At 39.9% G+C, this 18,188-nt stretch overlaps 1 long non-coding RNA gene across 1 annotated transcript in view; it reads right to left on the bottom strand.

Annotated features, from left to right (window-relative positions):
* LOC105513401 overlaps positions 1 to 18,188 on the bottom strand; it is a 41,166-nt gene that overhangs the window by 19,874 nt on the left and 3,104 nt on the right. The window lies entirely within an intron of this gene.

Below are 18,188 nucleotides of genomic sequence, written 5' to 3'. Positions count from 1 at the left end.
TGCCCTCTCTGATGTCCAACATCTAAAGACACAGCAAAAAGATGACCATCTGCAAACCACAAAAACTACTCCCACCAGACACGGGATCTGCAGACACCCTGATCTTAGAATTCCAGCCTTCACAACTGTGAGAAATAAACATTTATTGTTTAAGCCGCTCAGTCTACAGTTTTCTGTTATAGCGGTCCAAACTGACTAAAACATTCATTTACCAACGGGTGCAGAGGATGACTTTCAAGTTTGACTCAATTTGAAGGAATATAAAGAAGGTAAGAGAAGACCAGGCGCAGAGGCTCACGCCTATAATCCCAGCATTTTGGGAGGCGAAGGTGGGCAGATCACGAGGTCAGGAGTTCGAGACCAGCCTGGCCAACATGATGACACCCCATCTCTACCAAAAATACAAAAAATAAAACAAAATAAATTAGCTGGGCATGGTAGGGTGTGCCTGGAATCCCAGCTACTCCAGAGGCTGAGGCAGGAGAATCTTTTCAACCCTGGAGGTGGAGGTTGCAGTGAGCCAAGATTATGCCATTGCACTCCAGCCTGGGCGGCAGGGCGAGACTCCATCTCAAGAAAAAAAAAGAAGGGAGGAGAAAAGCTGAAGCCCTGGGATTAACTAACAGCTGCTGCTTAATGGAGTTACGAAGCACACCAAAGGCAAAACTAAAAGGCGACATGGGCCCCTCTCTCTGCAGGCATCCTCAGTGATACAGTGAATCAAGATGAAGCTAAACAATCCTAAAAATTGCACCAACTTATAAGGAGACCACCAACAGCAATAAAATCATGTGAAGTCTTGAGGGGAAGGACACTGCCTCATCTCCAAAAAGCAACCCCACCATCTCTAATATTCCTCCTCCCTGACAAAGGGAGAGGTACTAGTCAGATACTAATAAAGGGAGCTGAGGAGATTATATTTGAATCAGACTTAAGATTGAATTTTTACACTGGAGTGAAATTAGTTTGGCTTTGCTTTGTGTTTTTAATAACTAAAAACGATGAGAAAGTTGTGGAATGTGACCAAGAAACTGTCTTGGGAGACTCTCTACAAAGTGCTATTGGGAATTGTGATTGGAGGAAAAACAAACATTATTGTATTACTATCTACTAAGTAGAATGTACTCAATAATACTGGTTATACTAACATGTTGACTTTCCAAAGGCTGGGAGGGGTGCAGTCTTCATAATAGTAGACAATGGGAAAAAAAACAACAACAAAACCAAAGTGAAATATAGGGCTTATGAAAGCATATTTCAAAATAAGTTTAAAACTATATTCATATTTGATTGCATTACATAAGTTGAAGACACAAACTTATCTATATCTTTCCCAAAAGGAGACATTTTTAGTACTATAAACCTTGGCTGTGTATATGAGCTTAGTTTTCAAAGCACCGTTTCATACTTTTACTTATGAGCAAGAGAACAAACTCGCATTTCATATCCACCGTGTACACGACATAATCTAGACCATAGAAAATGTTCAGACAGTGATTTTCAAATTAATCTATCACTTCCTACCTACTTCTGCCCTTTGCTATCATATATAACAATATTTTGGTCATTAATCCATATTAATTGAAGATCAGAGAAGCTGGATAAATTATTTTTACAACCTATATGTATTATTTTGTAATTCAGAAAAATTAAACTTTAAAAAGAATTAGCATTTTATTCAATGTCTCCCTCTTCATAGCAACTCATGCTTTAATTTGCATAAGCTCAGTACCCACACACAAAATCTACAAATGCTGAGCATCTGTTGGTTTTGCCAGTGGTGCTTCCATTCTCCTTCTTCTGTAAACAGCATCTCTGTTTGCCTTTGAGGAACTTCCCAAACTCCATTTCATATACTCTTTTTTGGGTTTTTTTGTTTTGTTTTTGTTTTTGTTTTTGAGATGGAGCCTCACCCTGTCACCCAGGCTGGAATGCAGTGGCATGAGCTCAGCTCACTGCCACCTCCACCTCCCAGGTTCAAGTGATTCTCATGCCTCAGCCTCCGAGTGGCTGGGATTATAGGTGTGCACCACTAAGACCAGCTAATTTTTGTATTTTTTTAGTAGAGATAGGGTTTCACCATGTTGGCCAGGCTGGTCTCGAACTCCTGACCCCAGTGATCCACCCACCTCGGTCTCCCAAAGTGCTGAGATAACAGGCGTAAGCCACCACACCCAGCCAGTTTCATATAGTCTTGATATAATAGTCAATCTCCTGCCCACGAGGGTGGGCACAAAATCTAAGCAAGACCACTTAAACCGTAACCTTTCTTAGTATTTGAACCCTAAGCCGTAACAAGAATGTACAAATAGTAGAACTAATTTTTCCCAGTAGTGATACTGAAGGTGTCCATTACTTTCAAAACCTTGGATACCAAAGCTGCAATAGTTTCTATATCTCTGAAGCATGATTTTTTTCTTCAGACTGAGTTTTAAATCTGTGAGCTACCTGATATATTTATAACAAATTCCACTTTCCATCCTCCACTTCACTCTTAAGTTAGAGTTGGTTTCTGATTGTTTAAGACCAAATCACACAAAAACCTTTGGGATAGGACATGACCCATCTACTGTCCTTCTTCCAGATTCTATCTCTTTACTTTCCTAATAGTTTACAGAACTGTTCAACATTTCAACATCCATTTCCTTCAATTTAAGCTCTCTCTAGTCAATATCCTCAACTCACTTGTCCTTGGTCTTTCTACTTAATTGTTTGCCTAATAAAAAAAACTGACATCTCCACTCCCAGCCCTGGGGGCTGCTGGAGAAAACCTGACCGTCATTAGGCTTGGTGTCTCAATTCATTTTCAGTTTCTATTCTCAGTTAGGTTTTCCATAGTGATCAGAAGCCTTTCTGGTTTCCTGCTCATTTCACTTCCCATTCTCCACAGGATTTTCAGAATTCTCTTCAATCTCCTTAATCTCCAACTAGATCACTCCTTTTCAGCAATGTTTGCACAAAGTAAGTAAAAGCCATGGGATGGAAATTCACTTTTCTTGTGGCCAGAAGACTCTCAAACCAAGTTGTATTCAAGCCATTCTTCTCTCCCACTGTGAATTTAAGTGGGAATGCAGTCTTCTCTTGCACTTAAGACTAATCCTCAGAATTGTGCACCAGACCCTATCCCTTTCTTCCTTCTGAGAGAAGTGGCTTTATCAATTATTCTATCTCTTCTGTATCTTTAACCTCACTGTCTAGATTGGCTCCAAGGCAATTACAGGTAAATATGATGAATGCCATCCTTTTTCATCAAAAACTCCTGAAGGCGTCTCCTTTTAGCTACTGCTTTATTATTTTTTTCTCATTCTCTACTAAATTACAGTAGTATCTAGTGAGCATGTAAAGGATGGTGATAGAGACAAGGAGGCAGCCAAGGGTCCCCCGGCAAAATCTCACCTTCAAGACTAAAACAGTCTGAGGTTGAAAAACTGGACTGCCAGTCCCAGTGAGAGACAGGACTAGCTGGATTTCCTAGGCTGACTAAGAATCACTAAGCCTAGCTGAGAAGGTGACTGCATCCACCTTTAAACACGGGGCTTGCAGCATAGCCCACACCCAACCAGTCAGAGAGCTCACTAAAATGCTAATTAGGCAAAACAGGAGGTAAATAAATAGCCAATCATCTATTGCCTAAGAGCATAGCGGCAGGGACAGGATCAGGATATAAACCCAGGCATTCGAGCCGGCTAGGGCAATCCCCTTTGGGTCCCCTCCCTTATATGGGAGCTCTGTTTTCACTCTATTTCACTCCATTAAATCCTGCAACTACACTCTTCTGGTCCATGTTTTGTTACAGCTCGAGTTGAGCTTTCCCTCGCCATCCACCACTGCTGTTTGACTCTGTCGCGGACCCGCCGCTGACTTCCATCCCTCCAGATCCAGCAGGGTGTCTGCTGTGCTCCTGATCCAGCGAGGCGCCCACTGCCACTCCCCATCAGGCTAAAGGCTCCCCATTGTTCCTGCACAGCTAAGTGCCTGAGTTCATCCTAATCGAGCTGAACACTAGTCACTGGGTTCCATGGTTCTCTTAAGTGACCCACGGTTTCTAATAGAGCTATAACACTCACCGCATAGACCAAGATTCCATTCCTTGGAAACCGTGAGGTCAAGAACCCCAGGTCAGAGAACATGAGGCTTGCCACCATCTTGGAAGTGGCCTGCCACCATCTTGGGAGCTCTGGGAGCACTCCCCGCCCCTCCCCACCCGCCACCCCATAACACCAGAGACTCTCTGACTGGCCCGTGCACTGGGAGGATGGAGTGGATCCTTAGGACAAGGAGTCTGGTCTCTCCTGTTCCTGGGTGGTAACCTGGGATTCAATCAGTGAGGTGGAGAGCCTGTTGGCAGGACCCAGTGAATTCCATTCCTCACCCTTCTGTGTGTCTGGGAGCCTAATCTTTCCTGGTTGTGTGACAAGAACCAATATTTTTCCTACAACACTGGGGCACAGGAAAAGGGGGAGTGGGAGCAGTGTGTAAGCAAAGCCCACCTGATACAGAGTTCAGAAGGCACCACACAAAGGCCAGTCCGGCATGGAGAGGTCCAGCCTGCATAGGGTGAGGACACATCCACTAGAGGGGCAGTCTGAAACAGGGTGACAGAGCCTAGGTAGGGAAAGAGGGCATCCACATTCAAGGGAGGATGACAGTGGAAACAGGAGATTGATCACATGCAGGGGGGATTGATCAAATAAGTCAATATGACAAGGCCAGTAGAAGCCTGGTTTCTCAGTGTCAAAAAGGTTACCTATATGGAAAGGGAGAAAATTAGAACAAACCCTGAGGTGTCAGATTAGAATTTATGGTATCACTATACACTCATGGTTTTACAGATAGAGACAGAGAGACAGACAGAAATATAGATGCAATTTCCAACTGTGTGTCTATACATCCATATGTATGTGTGTGTGTGTGTGTGTGTGTGTGTGCATATATATATATATAATAGCTCTCCCCACTGGGGACAGCCTGAAAGTACCACACTCTCAAAGCAAGGTGTATACCTAGTGCTCCTTCAAAGACTCAGGGCTAACTTGGAGAAATGGCTGATTCCAGGGCTAGGCAGGGGAATTACAAGATGAGCTTGTCAAGTACAAGAAGTACAGGAGAAGTATAAGATGAGCTTGTTTCATGTGCCAGAAAAAAATAAGGTAGTTGAAATATGATGGAGATATGTCATAAGCTACTTTGAAGGGATTTCTACTAGCTAAATTGGGCACAATTTGAAGATCAAGATAAATAATAAATTAAGGCTCATATTAATCAATGGTCATATAAATAAACAAATAGAAAGTTTGATAAGAAATGGGATACTTGCAAAGTTTCAAAAAACTACCATACAAAATACTTACAAATTCCCTAAGGTCAGGGTGGGGAACCAAGTAGTTGAGAATTCGGACAGACACACCCTTATTCAAATGATCATTAGTAATGGGACAAACCAAAATTGTACATTATCTGATAGGAATCAGTGAGGAGAAAACCGCATCACTTTTGAAGTGTTCCTATCAAAATCAAATCATTCAGACTTTTTCAGTTGAACCCCAGCACATAGTGACCATTTGCTCAACTCTCTCAAGAATGGCATATAATTAATGCCATCCTAAATGTATTTTTCAAACTTAATTATTTCATCCAATACATGCTGTGGTAGTTAACTGTGTCTGTCAACTTGACTGGGCCCCAGGATGCCCAGATATCTAGCTAAAGGTTACCTGGTTATGTCTGTGAGAGTGTTTCTGGAAGAGACTGGCATTTGGATTGGTGGACTGAGTAAAGCAGATGGGCCTCCCCAGTGTAGGTGGGCATTATGTAATCCCCTGAGGGCCTGAAGAGAACAAAAAGATGGAGGATGTTTCAGTCTGCTTTCTGATTGTTCGCACTGGTATGTGGATCTATTTCTCTCCTTAGCACTCCTGGATCTTAAGACTTGTTCTGAACTCAGACTTGTATTAGGTTGGTGCAAAACTAATTTTGATTTTTGCCATTACTTTTAATTAAAAGTAAATTAGTTTTACTAATTAGTTTTGCACCAACCTAATACTAAATTACACCACAAGCTTCCTGGATTTCCAGTTTGCAGACAGCAGATCATGGGACTTCTCAGCTTCCATAACGTCATGAGCCATTTATTTGTTATTTTTTAATAAATAAATTCCGTTTTTTCTGGAGAACTCACTAATACAGATTTCTAAGGGTGTTAAGGCTTAATTCTCACCCAGAACCATGGCTGAAAAAAAAAAAAAAACAGGTTGAATTGTACACAGAGGTACAATCTACAAAATATCTGGTCTTCAAAAGGGTCAAGATCATTAAAGACCAGGAAAGGGTTATATTGCTGCTCCCAACAGAGGGAGACTAAAAAGGCCTGAAAACTATATGTAACAGGTGATTCTAACCTGGATCCTTTTGCCCTAAAGGAGAGTATTGAGACAACAGACAAAACTTGATTGGGATTTGAGTATTACATGGTAGTAATGTCTAACGTTAATGACTTGATTTCCATGGTTGTACTATGGCTGTGAAGGCATAGTCTTTACTGGCAGTGAGGCATCATACTGGCAACATACTTTCAAATGGTCCAGGAAAAAAAGTCTTCTGTACTGTACCTGCAAATTTTCTGTACATTTTGTATTGTTTCAAAATTTTAAAAATACAAAACAAATTCATCATCCTCCTCCTTCCCCATGTTCCACATCTCAGTGAGGAACTCCACCATTTAGCAAGTTGCCTAGGCCAACCAGTGTCATCCTTGATTCCTCTTACCTCTAACATTCAATTAACACCCTTCCTCTATATCCATAATTACACACCAAGATCTGATTATTTTACCTAATTATTTCATTATTTTAAAAAATAATTTTAGGCCAGGCATGGTGGTTCACGCCTGTAATCTCAGCACTTTGGGAGACCAAGGAGGGCAGATGACGAGGTCAGGAGTTCGAGACCAGCCTGTCCAACATGGAGAAACCCTGTCTCTACTAAAAATTCAAAATTAGCCAGGCGCAGTAGTGTGTGCCTGTAATCCCAGCTATTCGGAAGGCTAAGGCAGGAGAATCACCTAAACCCAGAAGGCAGAGGTCGCAGTGAGCCAAGAAAACACCACTGCACTCCAGCCTAGGTAACAGAACAAGACTCTATCTTGGAAAAAAAATAAAAATTAAAAAATTGAAATAATAATAATTTTAAAAATTAAAAAATGTATATAAGATTGTTTTGAAATCATATATATTTTAGTGACCAGGGTTTTGCATACCTGACTACTGAATTTACCAAACTTATGAATAAAGAAGTGCCTCTACAGAGAAATGTTTTTAGAGATTTTAATTTCTAAGAGGGACATCATGTGTGTGTTTGTGTGTGTGTGTGCATATATATATATATATAAAATATATATTTATATATAACAAAATATTCAGTAATCAAGACCTTTGAAATAAACCTTTCTATTATCTAGATGCAAATTGTTCAGAATACTTTAAACGTCAGCTATATAAGCTATATACTATGTTAAAAACACAGATAAACAATATTACAAATTTCAATTAGCTTCCACTCAGGTATTTCACTTTTTGCTGTGGTACACAATTGCACTTTTCCTTAGGTCCAATTAAAAGCAGGCTGAAAGATTCCTTGTTCATCAGTTTTAAATAATGTATCAAGTGTAATATAAGCAGAAAAATGCTAAAAGATAATATATGTTTTTTGTGTGTTTGTTTTTTGAGACGGAGTTTTGCTCTTGTTGCTCAGGCTGGAGTGCAATGGCGCGATCTCGGCTCACCACAACCTCTGAGTCCTTGGCTCAAGCAATTCTCCTGCCTCAGCCTCCTGAGTAGCTGGGATTACAGGCATGTGCCACCATGCCCAGCTAATTTTGTATTTTTAGTAGAGACAGAGTTTCTCCATGTTGGTCAGCCTGGTCTCAAACTCCCGACCTCAGGTGATCTGGCCACCTCGGCCTCCCAAAGTGCTGGGATTACAGGCATAAGCCACAGCCCAATATATGTATTTTTAATATTGCTTTTTAACCATAAAACTTTACTTTAGCCTAAGCTAGTAATCCTTACTTTACTTTAACTGAATCCTTTACTTTACTTTAGTAATCCTTTACTTTAACTGAAATCAGATACTTACTTCACAATACTGACCCTGTGGCAATCAGCATACATTTATAAAAATGATACTTTGAATCTAAGTATTATCTAATTCATCAGTCCCCTGGTTTTCATGTGGTTATCCAGAAAAACTACTCATCAGTGTCTACAATGATACAATGAAAAATTTCTTAAAGATAACATTCCACTATCAATCTATCACATATCAATAAACACTTATTGAGTGCATATGTGACAAGCACTATGCTACATGCTGGAGATATGAAAATGTTTGACATTCGGGCACTAGATAAGACAAGGAAAGTGCCCTTGAGAGGCTTGGAATATTATGGAAGAGATAATATGTACAAACTATGTATAAAATTGTTAAGGAATAGAATTTTAAAAGGTGCTGTGAACACAAAAGAGAAACATATAATCCAAACTAAGGGAGGGGAGGATGGTTACAGAAGCCTTCTCAGAAGAGGCCGTATCTTATTGATAAATAGTGCTATAGTACTTGCTTGCACTATAGCCTAATGATCAAAAACAAAGGTTCAAATCCTACCACCACCATTTACTAGCTGTTTCAGTTTGGGCACATTACTTAATCACCTTAAGCCTGTTTTCTTCTCTATAAAATGGGTATAACAGTATTTACCTCACAGAACTCTTACAAGGACCAAACAGGATAATGAGTGAAAAGCACAGTGCCTGCCATAAAATAGGCCATTATTGCAGCTGTTAACAATATGATGTGATCTCTCTCTTGCATGCACACACACCCCAGTCAACAAATAACCTCATGGATTTTGGACTTCTTAGCCAAGGTATCCATGTCCTATACACCTATAAAGGAAAAAAACTGCTTCACTCCACCACCACTTGCCACTCCTCCCACTCCTCTCATCATCTGTTATCAGCCAAGCTTCCCAATCCCCTGAAAAGTTTTCTTGACTTCCTGTCATTATCAGACATGCCTGCCTCATGTTCACTGTTTAATGCGAGCCTAACCACCTGAGGTGTGTCTGGACTATCTAGTAAGACTGTCTTCTCATCCCTCTCTGTTCCCACATCCACCAGGAGACATCATTGTCTGCCCTTCACTCTCATACTGCTCCCCTGATGGGACTTCCTTAATGATGTTTTGGTAATTTTTATGCAGTCCACTAAACTACCTTTGCAGTTATTCGCCACCACTATCTCCTAACTACTGGCCAACGTTTTATTTCATTTGGGGTGACCAGAAAATTTTAAATAACTCAAATTATGTGCAAATGAACATATGACAACAAAAACATTTACAAAGTAAAATCAAGAATCACTGCAGAGACAGACCAAAATAAAAAAGCAAAGTATTTAGAACACAGAATCACTAGGGCTTGTGAAAATGAGAAAGGTTACTACTATAAATAGAATTAACAGTATCACCTTCTGTTTTTTCCCATATTATCTTCTTAAGCATCAAGAATCTATGTTACAATCGGCCAGGCATGGTGGCTCACGTCTGTAATCCCAGTACTTTGGGGAGGCCTGGACAGGCAGGTCACTTGAGGTCAGGAGTTCAAGGGCAGCTTGGTCAACATGGTGAAAACCATCTCTACTAAATATACAAAAAATTAGCTGGGCATGGTGGCAGGCGCCTGTAATCCCAGCTACTCGGGAGGCTAAGGCAGGAGACTCTCTTGAACCTGGGCAGCAGAGGTTGTGGTGAGCCAAGACCACCTGCACTCCAGCCTGGGCCACAGGGACAGAATGAGATGAGATTTTGTCTCAAAAAACAAAACCTATGTTACAGTCTTTCCCTGCAACAATCTCCCACTGGGCACTTGTCCATGAAGGGACTCAGTCTTAAAGGTTCTCTTCTTCTTCATTCATTGGCAGAAAGACCCAAAAGACAAGCAAGGCTCAGCCCAGTATTCTTACACGTTAACTTTTCTGAAGGCTTCTTCCAAGTTTTGCCAAAACAGACCCAAATAATAGCAAAATAATAAATACAAAAATAAAGCTAAAAGACTTCTTTCTAATCAAATGGTCCACCAGTACAAATAAAGTATTCCTTATTTCTAACTGTAAAAGATGATTTGGACATTAGAACTATTAGATAAAATGGTATCTACTCTAGCTTTCAAATTTTGTTTTTAACCCATACCTTACCAAAAAAAGTATTAGTTTTTTATTATTTTAATGAGCCCTTCCTTTAGAACTTCCAAAAATATTTAGGCTTTACTAAACATTACTCCCTCTTTCTGAAGACCAGGACTGAATAAATTATTTTCATCTGTAAATTATTCATGATTTAAGTCTGTTCCTCACTTTGGATACTTTGTTATATGCATCTTTACAATAGCATGCATATCCCTATGCTCACAAATTCCTACATATGTGTTTCAAAGTCCAAACTAATAAAGCATTAAATTCCTTTCTATTGCATTGTCTTCAGCAAAATAATTTGACATTTATACATAGCTACAAAATATAATGTCAATTTTGAGCAAGAAATTTCAGTTGCCTCATGTTTCCACTAAAATGTATTGGTTTACGTACTTTATACCTGAACCAAAAAGACATTTGTGTTACAAAAACAATAAATATAAAACCAATTGCCGGGCCGGGCCCAGTGACTCACACCTGTAATCCCAGCTCTTTGGGAGGCTGAGACAGTGAATCACCTGAGGTCAGGAGTTCGAGATCAGCTTGGCCAACATGGCAAAACCCCGTCTCCACTAAAAATACAAAAATTAGTCGGGCATGGTGGGGGGTGCCTGTAATCTCAGCTATTCGGGAGGCTGAGGCAGGAGAATAGCTTGGACCTAGGAGGTGGAGGCTGCAGTGAGCCACGATCGCAGCACTGCGCTCCAGCCTGAGTGACACAGCGAGATTCTGCCTCAAAAAAAAAAAAAAAAGAAAAGAAATTGCTGATCATCAAGGAAATTTGCTAGGTCATAAATTAAATGTGTGATTTTAAGGTTTAGCTGTCACCTAACCTATTTCCTGACCCTGAAACAAAATATTTAGAATTCTGAGGGTAGCGAGTTCTCAGCAAACAAACTAAAATTGTCCCTCCTCCTTACAGCTTTCCCTTGGCAAACACGTCCTTTATCACACCTACTTCTTCTTCTTTTTTTTTTTTTTTTTTTTGATATGGAGTCTCACTCTGTCACCCACGGTGGCATGTGGTGGCACGATCTCAGCTCATTGCAACCTCCTCCACCCACCAGGCTCAAGCAGTTCTCCTTGCCTCAGCCTCCCAAGTAACTGAGATTACAGGCACCTGCCACCATGCCCAGCTAATTTTGTATTTTAAGTAGAGACGGGGTTTCACCATGTTGCTCAGGCTGGTCTCAAACTCCTGACCTCAAGTGATCTGCCCACCTCAGCTTCCCAAAGTGCTGGGATTATAGTCACGAGCCACCTCACCCGGCCTTTTTTAAAACTTTAATTTTAAGTTTAGGGGTACAAGTGCAGGTTTGTTACATAGGTAAACTTATGTCATGGGGGTTTGTTGTACAGACTATTTCATCACCCAAGTATTAAGCTTAGTATCAATTGGTTGTTTTTCCTGATCCTCTCCTGTCTTCCACCCTCTGAAAGGCCCAGTGTGTGTTGTTCTCCTCTGTGTGTCCATGTGTTTTCATAATTTGGCTCCCACTTACAAGTGAGAACATGCAGTATTTTGTTTTCTGTTTCTGTGTTAGTTTGCTAAGGATAATGGCCTCCAGCATCATCCATGTCCCTGTAAAGGACATGATCTCATTCCTTTTTATGGCTGCATAGTATTCCATGGTTTATTTGTACCACATTTTCTTTATCCAGTCTATCACTGATGGGCATTTGGGTTGATTCCATGTCTTCGTTATTGTGAATAGTGCTGCAATAGCTACTTCTTCGAGTAAAAGTCCCTAACACTAGGAAAGACAGTAACATAAAAACTGGGCTGATTAAGGATGGGCGAGAAGCAAAAATTCTCTCTTACAATTTAAAAATTATAACATAAAGATAATAATTAATAGTACATAAAACTAACTTTAGGTGGCGAACTGTTGGAAAAATATTCCATTAAGCAGTACTGAGAAGTTAGTGGCAGTAAATAACAAGTTTTTGGGTTTAAAAAATCATTTATAATAGTGATCCCCTTCATCAACACAGAAAATGTGGATACTTAGAAGGGCAATATGTCCAGGTAAGGTATTGAATATTAAATTCCAGCTAGCTCTATGTAAGTTTGATATTTAAAAACTGGGAACTGGTTCCCTTCTGTTGTACTTTACCACTAAAACTCAATATCCATCAAGAAAATATTTTTTTATAAAAGACAAAAATGGCCAGGTGTGGCGGCTCACACCTGTAATCTCACCACTTTGGGAGGCCAAGGTGGGCGGATCACCTGAGGTCCAGAGTTTGATACCCCCCTGACCAACATAGTGAAACCCTGTCTCTACTAAAAATACGAAAATTAGCCAGGTGTGGTGACCTGTAGTCCCAGCTACTCAGGAGGCTGAGGCAGGAGAATCGCTTGAACCCAGGAGGTGGAGGTTAGAGTGAAACAAGATCACACCACTGCACTCCAGCCTGGGCGACAAAACACTACTCCATCTCAAAAAAAAAAAGAAGGAAGAAGATAAGAAAATAACAGATATTGGCAGGCTGTGGAGAAAAGGGAATGCTTATATACTGTTGGTGGGAATATAAATTAGTTCAGCCACTGTGGAAAGCAGTTTGGAGATTTCTCAATTAACTAAAAATTGAACTACCATTCGACCTGGCAATCCCATTACTGGGTATATACCCAAAGGAAAAGAAATTGTTCTACCAAAAGACTCATGCACTTGTATATTCATTACAGCAGTATTCACAATAGCAAAGATATGGAATCAACCTAGATGCCTACCAATGATGGACTGGATAAAGAAAATGTGGTACATATATACCATGGAATACTATGCAGCCATAAAAAAAGAATGAAATCATGTCCTCTGCGGCAACATGGGTGCAGCTGGAATCCATTATCTTAAGTGAATTAACACAGAAACATAAAGCCAAATACTGCATGTTCTCACTTACAAGTGGGAGCTAAACACCGGATACATATGGACATAAAGAGAGGAACAACAGACACTAGGGACTATTGCAGCAGGAGTAGAAAGGGTTGAAAAACTACCCATTGGGTATTGTGCTCACTACCTGGGTTATCGGATCAATCATACCCCAAACCACAGCATCACACAGTATACACATGTAACGATCCTGCACATGTACCCCTGAATCTAAAATGAAAGTTAAAATTTAAATAAATAAGAAAATAAAAACAAAAATAGAATGGGTTCTCAGGTTGCTTAAAGGCAGGGGGTTGACTTAATGACTTTAATGGGTCTCTTCAGCCCTTTCATCCCTGGGAGAGTAAAATTTTTCAAAGTAGATATGCTATATAAGCTACATATGCTATATAAAATTATCAAAATGTTGTCCAGGAATGGTGGCCCACACCTGTAATCCCAGCACTTTTGGAGGCCAAGGTAGGCAGATCACTTGAGACCAAGAGTTCAAGACCAGCCTGGCCAACGTGGCAAAACCCTGTCTCTACTGAAAATACAAAAATTAGCAGAGTGTGGTGACACACGCCTGTAATCCCAGGTTGAATCCAGGAGGCAGAGGTTTCAGTGAGCCAAGATTGTACCACTGCACTCCAGCTGCACAACAGAGCTGTCTCAAAATAAAATAGTCAAATGTTTGAAAAACATTTTTTTTTTAATTTTTTTTGAGACAGGGTCTCACTCTGTCACCTAGACTGGAGTGAAATGGCACGAGCTCAGCTAACTGCAGACTCAACCTTCCAGGCTCAAGTGATCCTCCTACCTCAGCCTCCTGAATAGTTGGGACTACAGGCGCATGCCACCATGCCTGGCTAATTTTTGTATTTTTTGTAGAGACGGTCTTGCTATGCTGCCCAGACTGGTCTCAAACCACTGGACTCAAGCAATCCTCCCACCTTAGCCTCTCAAGTTCTGGGATTACAGGCATGAGCTACCACACTCAGCCAGAAAATATTTTATTATAGCAAGTAAAATTTTACCCTCATTATACAAAGTTGTGCATAGTCAAAAGTCAAAATTTATAAAATAGTTCAGAAAAGAAATTTAGCATTCCTAATTCTTTCTGTAGACCAGACGCCATTTGAGCTTAGATGAATAAACCTTACCAATTCATCTTCTACATGATAATATGCACTGTCATAGCTTAACTGGCAATGCTTTTCTTTAGTTGTACATCTAGATGAAAATACACCAAAATGTTAACAGTGATGTCTCTGAATGGACAGACAGTAGAATTATGGGTGATTTTCTTTTAATCAAGAAACAAAATATAACAGATTAAATGGTGTTCACATAACACAAATTACACTATTTATTAATGAAGGAGAACAGAATCCAAATTTGATGGTAATTTTCATCACAAAATCCATAACATATATAAAAGTCTATTAAGTATGAAGAATATAACAAACATAATATACATTATGTTTGTAATAGCTCTCAAATATAGAAAAAGAATACTACTCATTCTGCTAATAATAGCAAACCTTCTCTCCAGTCTGCATATCAAATTTGCTGTACCGTGCGAATATTAAAGAGTCAAGTCAGAGTTACAAAATCTTGAAATACAGAGTTAAGACCAAAGGGAAAAAAAACCCCTTAGTTCCATAGCACTCAGCCTATCAGCTGCTAGTTAAAATAGATTAAGCATAGATTTCATATTTTTCTTCATGAAACAGATTCTGACTACTGGTAGGGTTTTTTTTTTTTTTTTTTTTTTACAACCAAACACCAAAACTTCCAGTTGAGATGGTTTCCTTTTTAAAATAAAAATAAAAATATTGAGCATGTTGATATAATATGCAAAAAACTCCAAACTTGGCAGTAATCTTGACATATCTCCTCAATATCATACACCTTGATAGCAATGATCATTTATCAGTCTTTGATAGAGTTCTTGAGATTGAGTTCAAACTTTAATATATTAAGGTGAAAGAGCCATTTGACTCAAAAGCCAAAAAGCAAATATGAAGAGATTCCTACTTAAGCTCTGAAGAAGCAATGAAAGGGGGATGGGAAGCTAGTTATTCAGTCTAGTTGGAATTTTACTCAGTTGTGCCAACTGCATCTAGTGGAGGGATTAGAAAAAAGCAAAGGAGATAACATAGTAGTGGGATGTTATTCTGGGCACCAAAAGCACATGTAAGTGCACACTGGCAACAGTGAGACAAGCTAACAAAGGGGACAGGAGATGTACTTGACAAGAATATAGAGAGTTAGCAGATGAGTAGGCGGAGATGGCATATGAGACGTAGGCTGGGGAGCAGTAGGAAAGAGCCTTGGTGGTAAAGACAAATAGTTTAAATATAATACAAAATACAATAAGGGCCCAGTGAAGAAAGCTGAGAAGCCCAAGATAATGTCTACAGTACAGCATTTCAAGCTGTCTAAGGAGTAGATATTTAGACAAAAAAACTGAAAGGGGGAAGTTATGAAAGCAACAAGAGAAAACATTCAAAATCTGATCCAAGTGTTTTTGTTTTTCTTTTAAGAAATGAAAAGATAAAGAGAGACCAGGAGCGGGCAGCTCAGGTCTATAATCCCAGCACTTTGGGAGGCCAAGGCGGGCGGATATCTTGAGGCCAGGAGTTCGAGACCAGCCTGGCCAACATGGTGAAACCGTCTCTACTAAAAATACAAAAATTAGCTGGGGGTGGTGGTGCGTGCTTGTAATCCCAGCTGCTCTGGAGGCTAAGGCAAGAGAATCGCTTGAACCTGGGAGGTGGAGGCTGCAGAGAGCCAAGATTGTGCCACTGCACTCCAGCCTGGGTGACAGAGTTGAGGCTCCATCTCAAAAAATCAAAATGAAAATGGCAGCTGGTAAGAATTTCTTGGAAATTTGCCAGTTACCTAAGTATTTAAGAAGACACAGTAAAAAGAAAATTTTAAAAATAGCAAAATAAAGACAACCATTCAAAAGATCCTGAAAGCTTCAAACACAAAGAATAATGTACTATACAGTAACAGGAATGAAACATTTAATATTTTAAAACAATTTTCCAAACTACAGATAAATTTCTTAGAGTTCTGTTTTATTAAATGCAATTCTGGTGTATTTAATTCTTTTTTTGAAATAAGTTATATTCTAATTAAATAAATTTTACTAAAAAAATCTGAATTCAGCTATTGTTCATTAACCCTTAATAATTTTTAACATAAATGTAGACACAAATGTGCAACGAATTTATGTATTCATTGTGGACTACACTTTTAAATCCATTCCTTGCTCAGTGCTTTTGGAATGCTTATTAAATATTATTGACATTATGCTGAGGAAAAGCTGTCATTCCAGGAAATTCACCACTTCTACCACTAGGTGGAGAAAAAACACAAGTAGTATCTGTAATCAAAGCTAGTACAAGGCTCCAGGTACTTTACCTAGAATTTCCACCAGGTGTCAACCAAGAGGAAAAGGTAAGACTGTTTTTCCCACTTAAATAGGCAAATTTATAATTTTACGCATAGCGATCTAAACTGAAATAAATGGCCTGCTCATTGTGTAGTTTGCATATTTATACTTTTTATATATTGCTGTTGAGTCCAAGATACTGCCTTGTCAACTAAAATCCAGCCCCCAAAAGTTTAGTTTCTTTTGAAATAAAGAAAACAGCAAGACCAATAAGTTTAGTTTATTGTGACTCATAGGCCCAACCTACCCAAATACACTACGCAAAAGAATCTAAAATGTTTAGACACGGACAGCCAAAAATCTTCCAAGGTATTTTTGGTCATACATATATATAGAGAGAGAGATAGCACCAGATTCATAATTTTTTCTTTCTACATTTCTCTTGTGAGGCAGTTCTGTTGATTGCCAGTAATCGAGATGAGTTTATGCTGTTATGCTCTGAATCCCAGTGTGATGTGACGAAAGCACTGCTATTTTTTACCAAACATTCACAATAAAAAGAGAAATGTACCTATATTTAAGATGTATCATGAGAATTACTACGTTAAATGGTCCAAGGCTCTTTCGGCCGAAAATTAAAGCTTCACAGTTAACCCCTATTTATATACCAAATCATGCTTTTTAAAAACAATTTTATGCGCTTCACTAATTTCTAACAAAGATTTTCCGATTCTGTTGCAAACAATATGTCAGCTAAACCACTATGTCATATGCCTTTTATAAGGTGGTACTTTTTTAGGCCGAACTCTATTCTTATTCCTCTGGACACAGGAGTTGTAATCATGTCTTACTCTGCAAATCTAGCCGTAGGTGGTGTCTTAAAAAGGACTTTTTCTTCCTTCGAGGAAGTGGTCAAGCTTCCCCTCAGCCCCCACCCGTGTCATCCTGGAAACAACTTGGTTGTTTTTCGGTGCTATCTAATTAAGCGATGTAGGAGAAAGAAGTTGAGGAGACAAAAAAGCCTATTGATTACATTGTACTTGCTTCTCTACCTCGCTCTTCAAAGGACTAAGGTTTCTTTGACCTCGACTGAGTTCATTTCCACCCTGCCTACAAAGTACTGGTTTAAAGAAAAAAAAATCCAAGCCAAGTATGCTCTTGTCTATGAACAATACTTCTTGTCCAGTTTTATTACGTTTTCTTTGAAAATTCGTTAGATTATGCTCAACAATCGGCCGCTTGCCCAACCGGTTTCTCCCTTCCCCCATCTCTCTTCATACATCACTTTTTCCTCCTCCCATCCAGGCAGTTGGTAAAACGCTGCAGTGCCAGTAACGCACGCTTTGGGGTGGTCACTGCAGTTTATCCTTACTTGGCTTTGCAAACTCCCCACCCAGGCCTTGTCCCCTCGCGCCCCACTCTGCCATTATCTTTCCAGTAGAGTGTGCTCGGTAAGGGGCTCCAGATAGCACGTCGGGGGTATACGGCAGCCTGCCTACCAATAGGAGCCCACAATGAAGAGAAGTCAGGTTCAGCCGGCCGGCAGCTCCAGTATTTCCTTCCCCTAACTCTACACCTACTGTACCCGGGAGCGAGCGAGCCAGGGAAGGAGCGAGCGCGGCGCGGCGCGGCGCGCCGCGAGCGGAGCTTCGG

This window comes from Colobus angolensis, unplaced genomic scaffold (assembly GCF_000951035.1).
Source record: "Colobus angolensis palliatus isolate OR3802 unplaced genomic scaffold, Cang.pa_1.0 Scaffold23, whole genome shotgun sequence".
NCBI classification, from domain to species: domain Eukaryota; kingdom Metazoa; phylum Chordata; class Mammalia; order Primates; family Cercopithecidae; genus Colobus; species Colobus angolensis.
The sequence above is the reverse complement of the archived record's forward strand: the minus strand, read 5'-3'. Positions and strand labels throughout refer to the sequence as shown.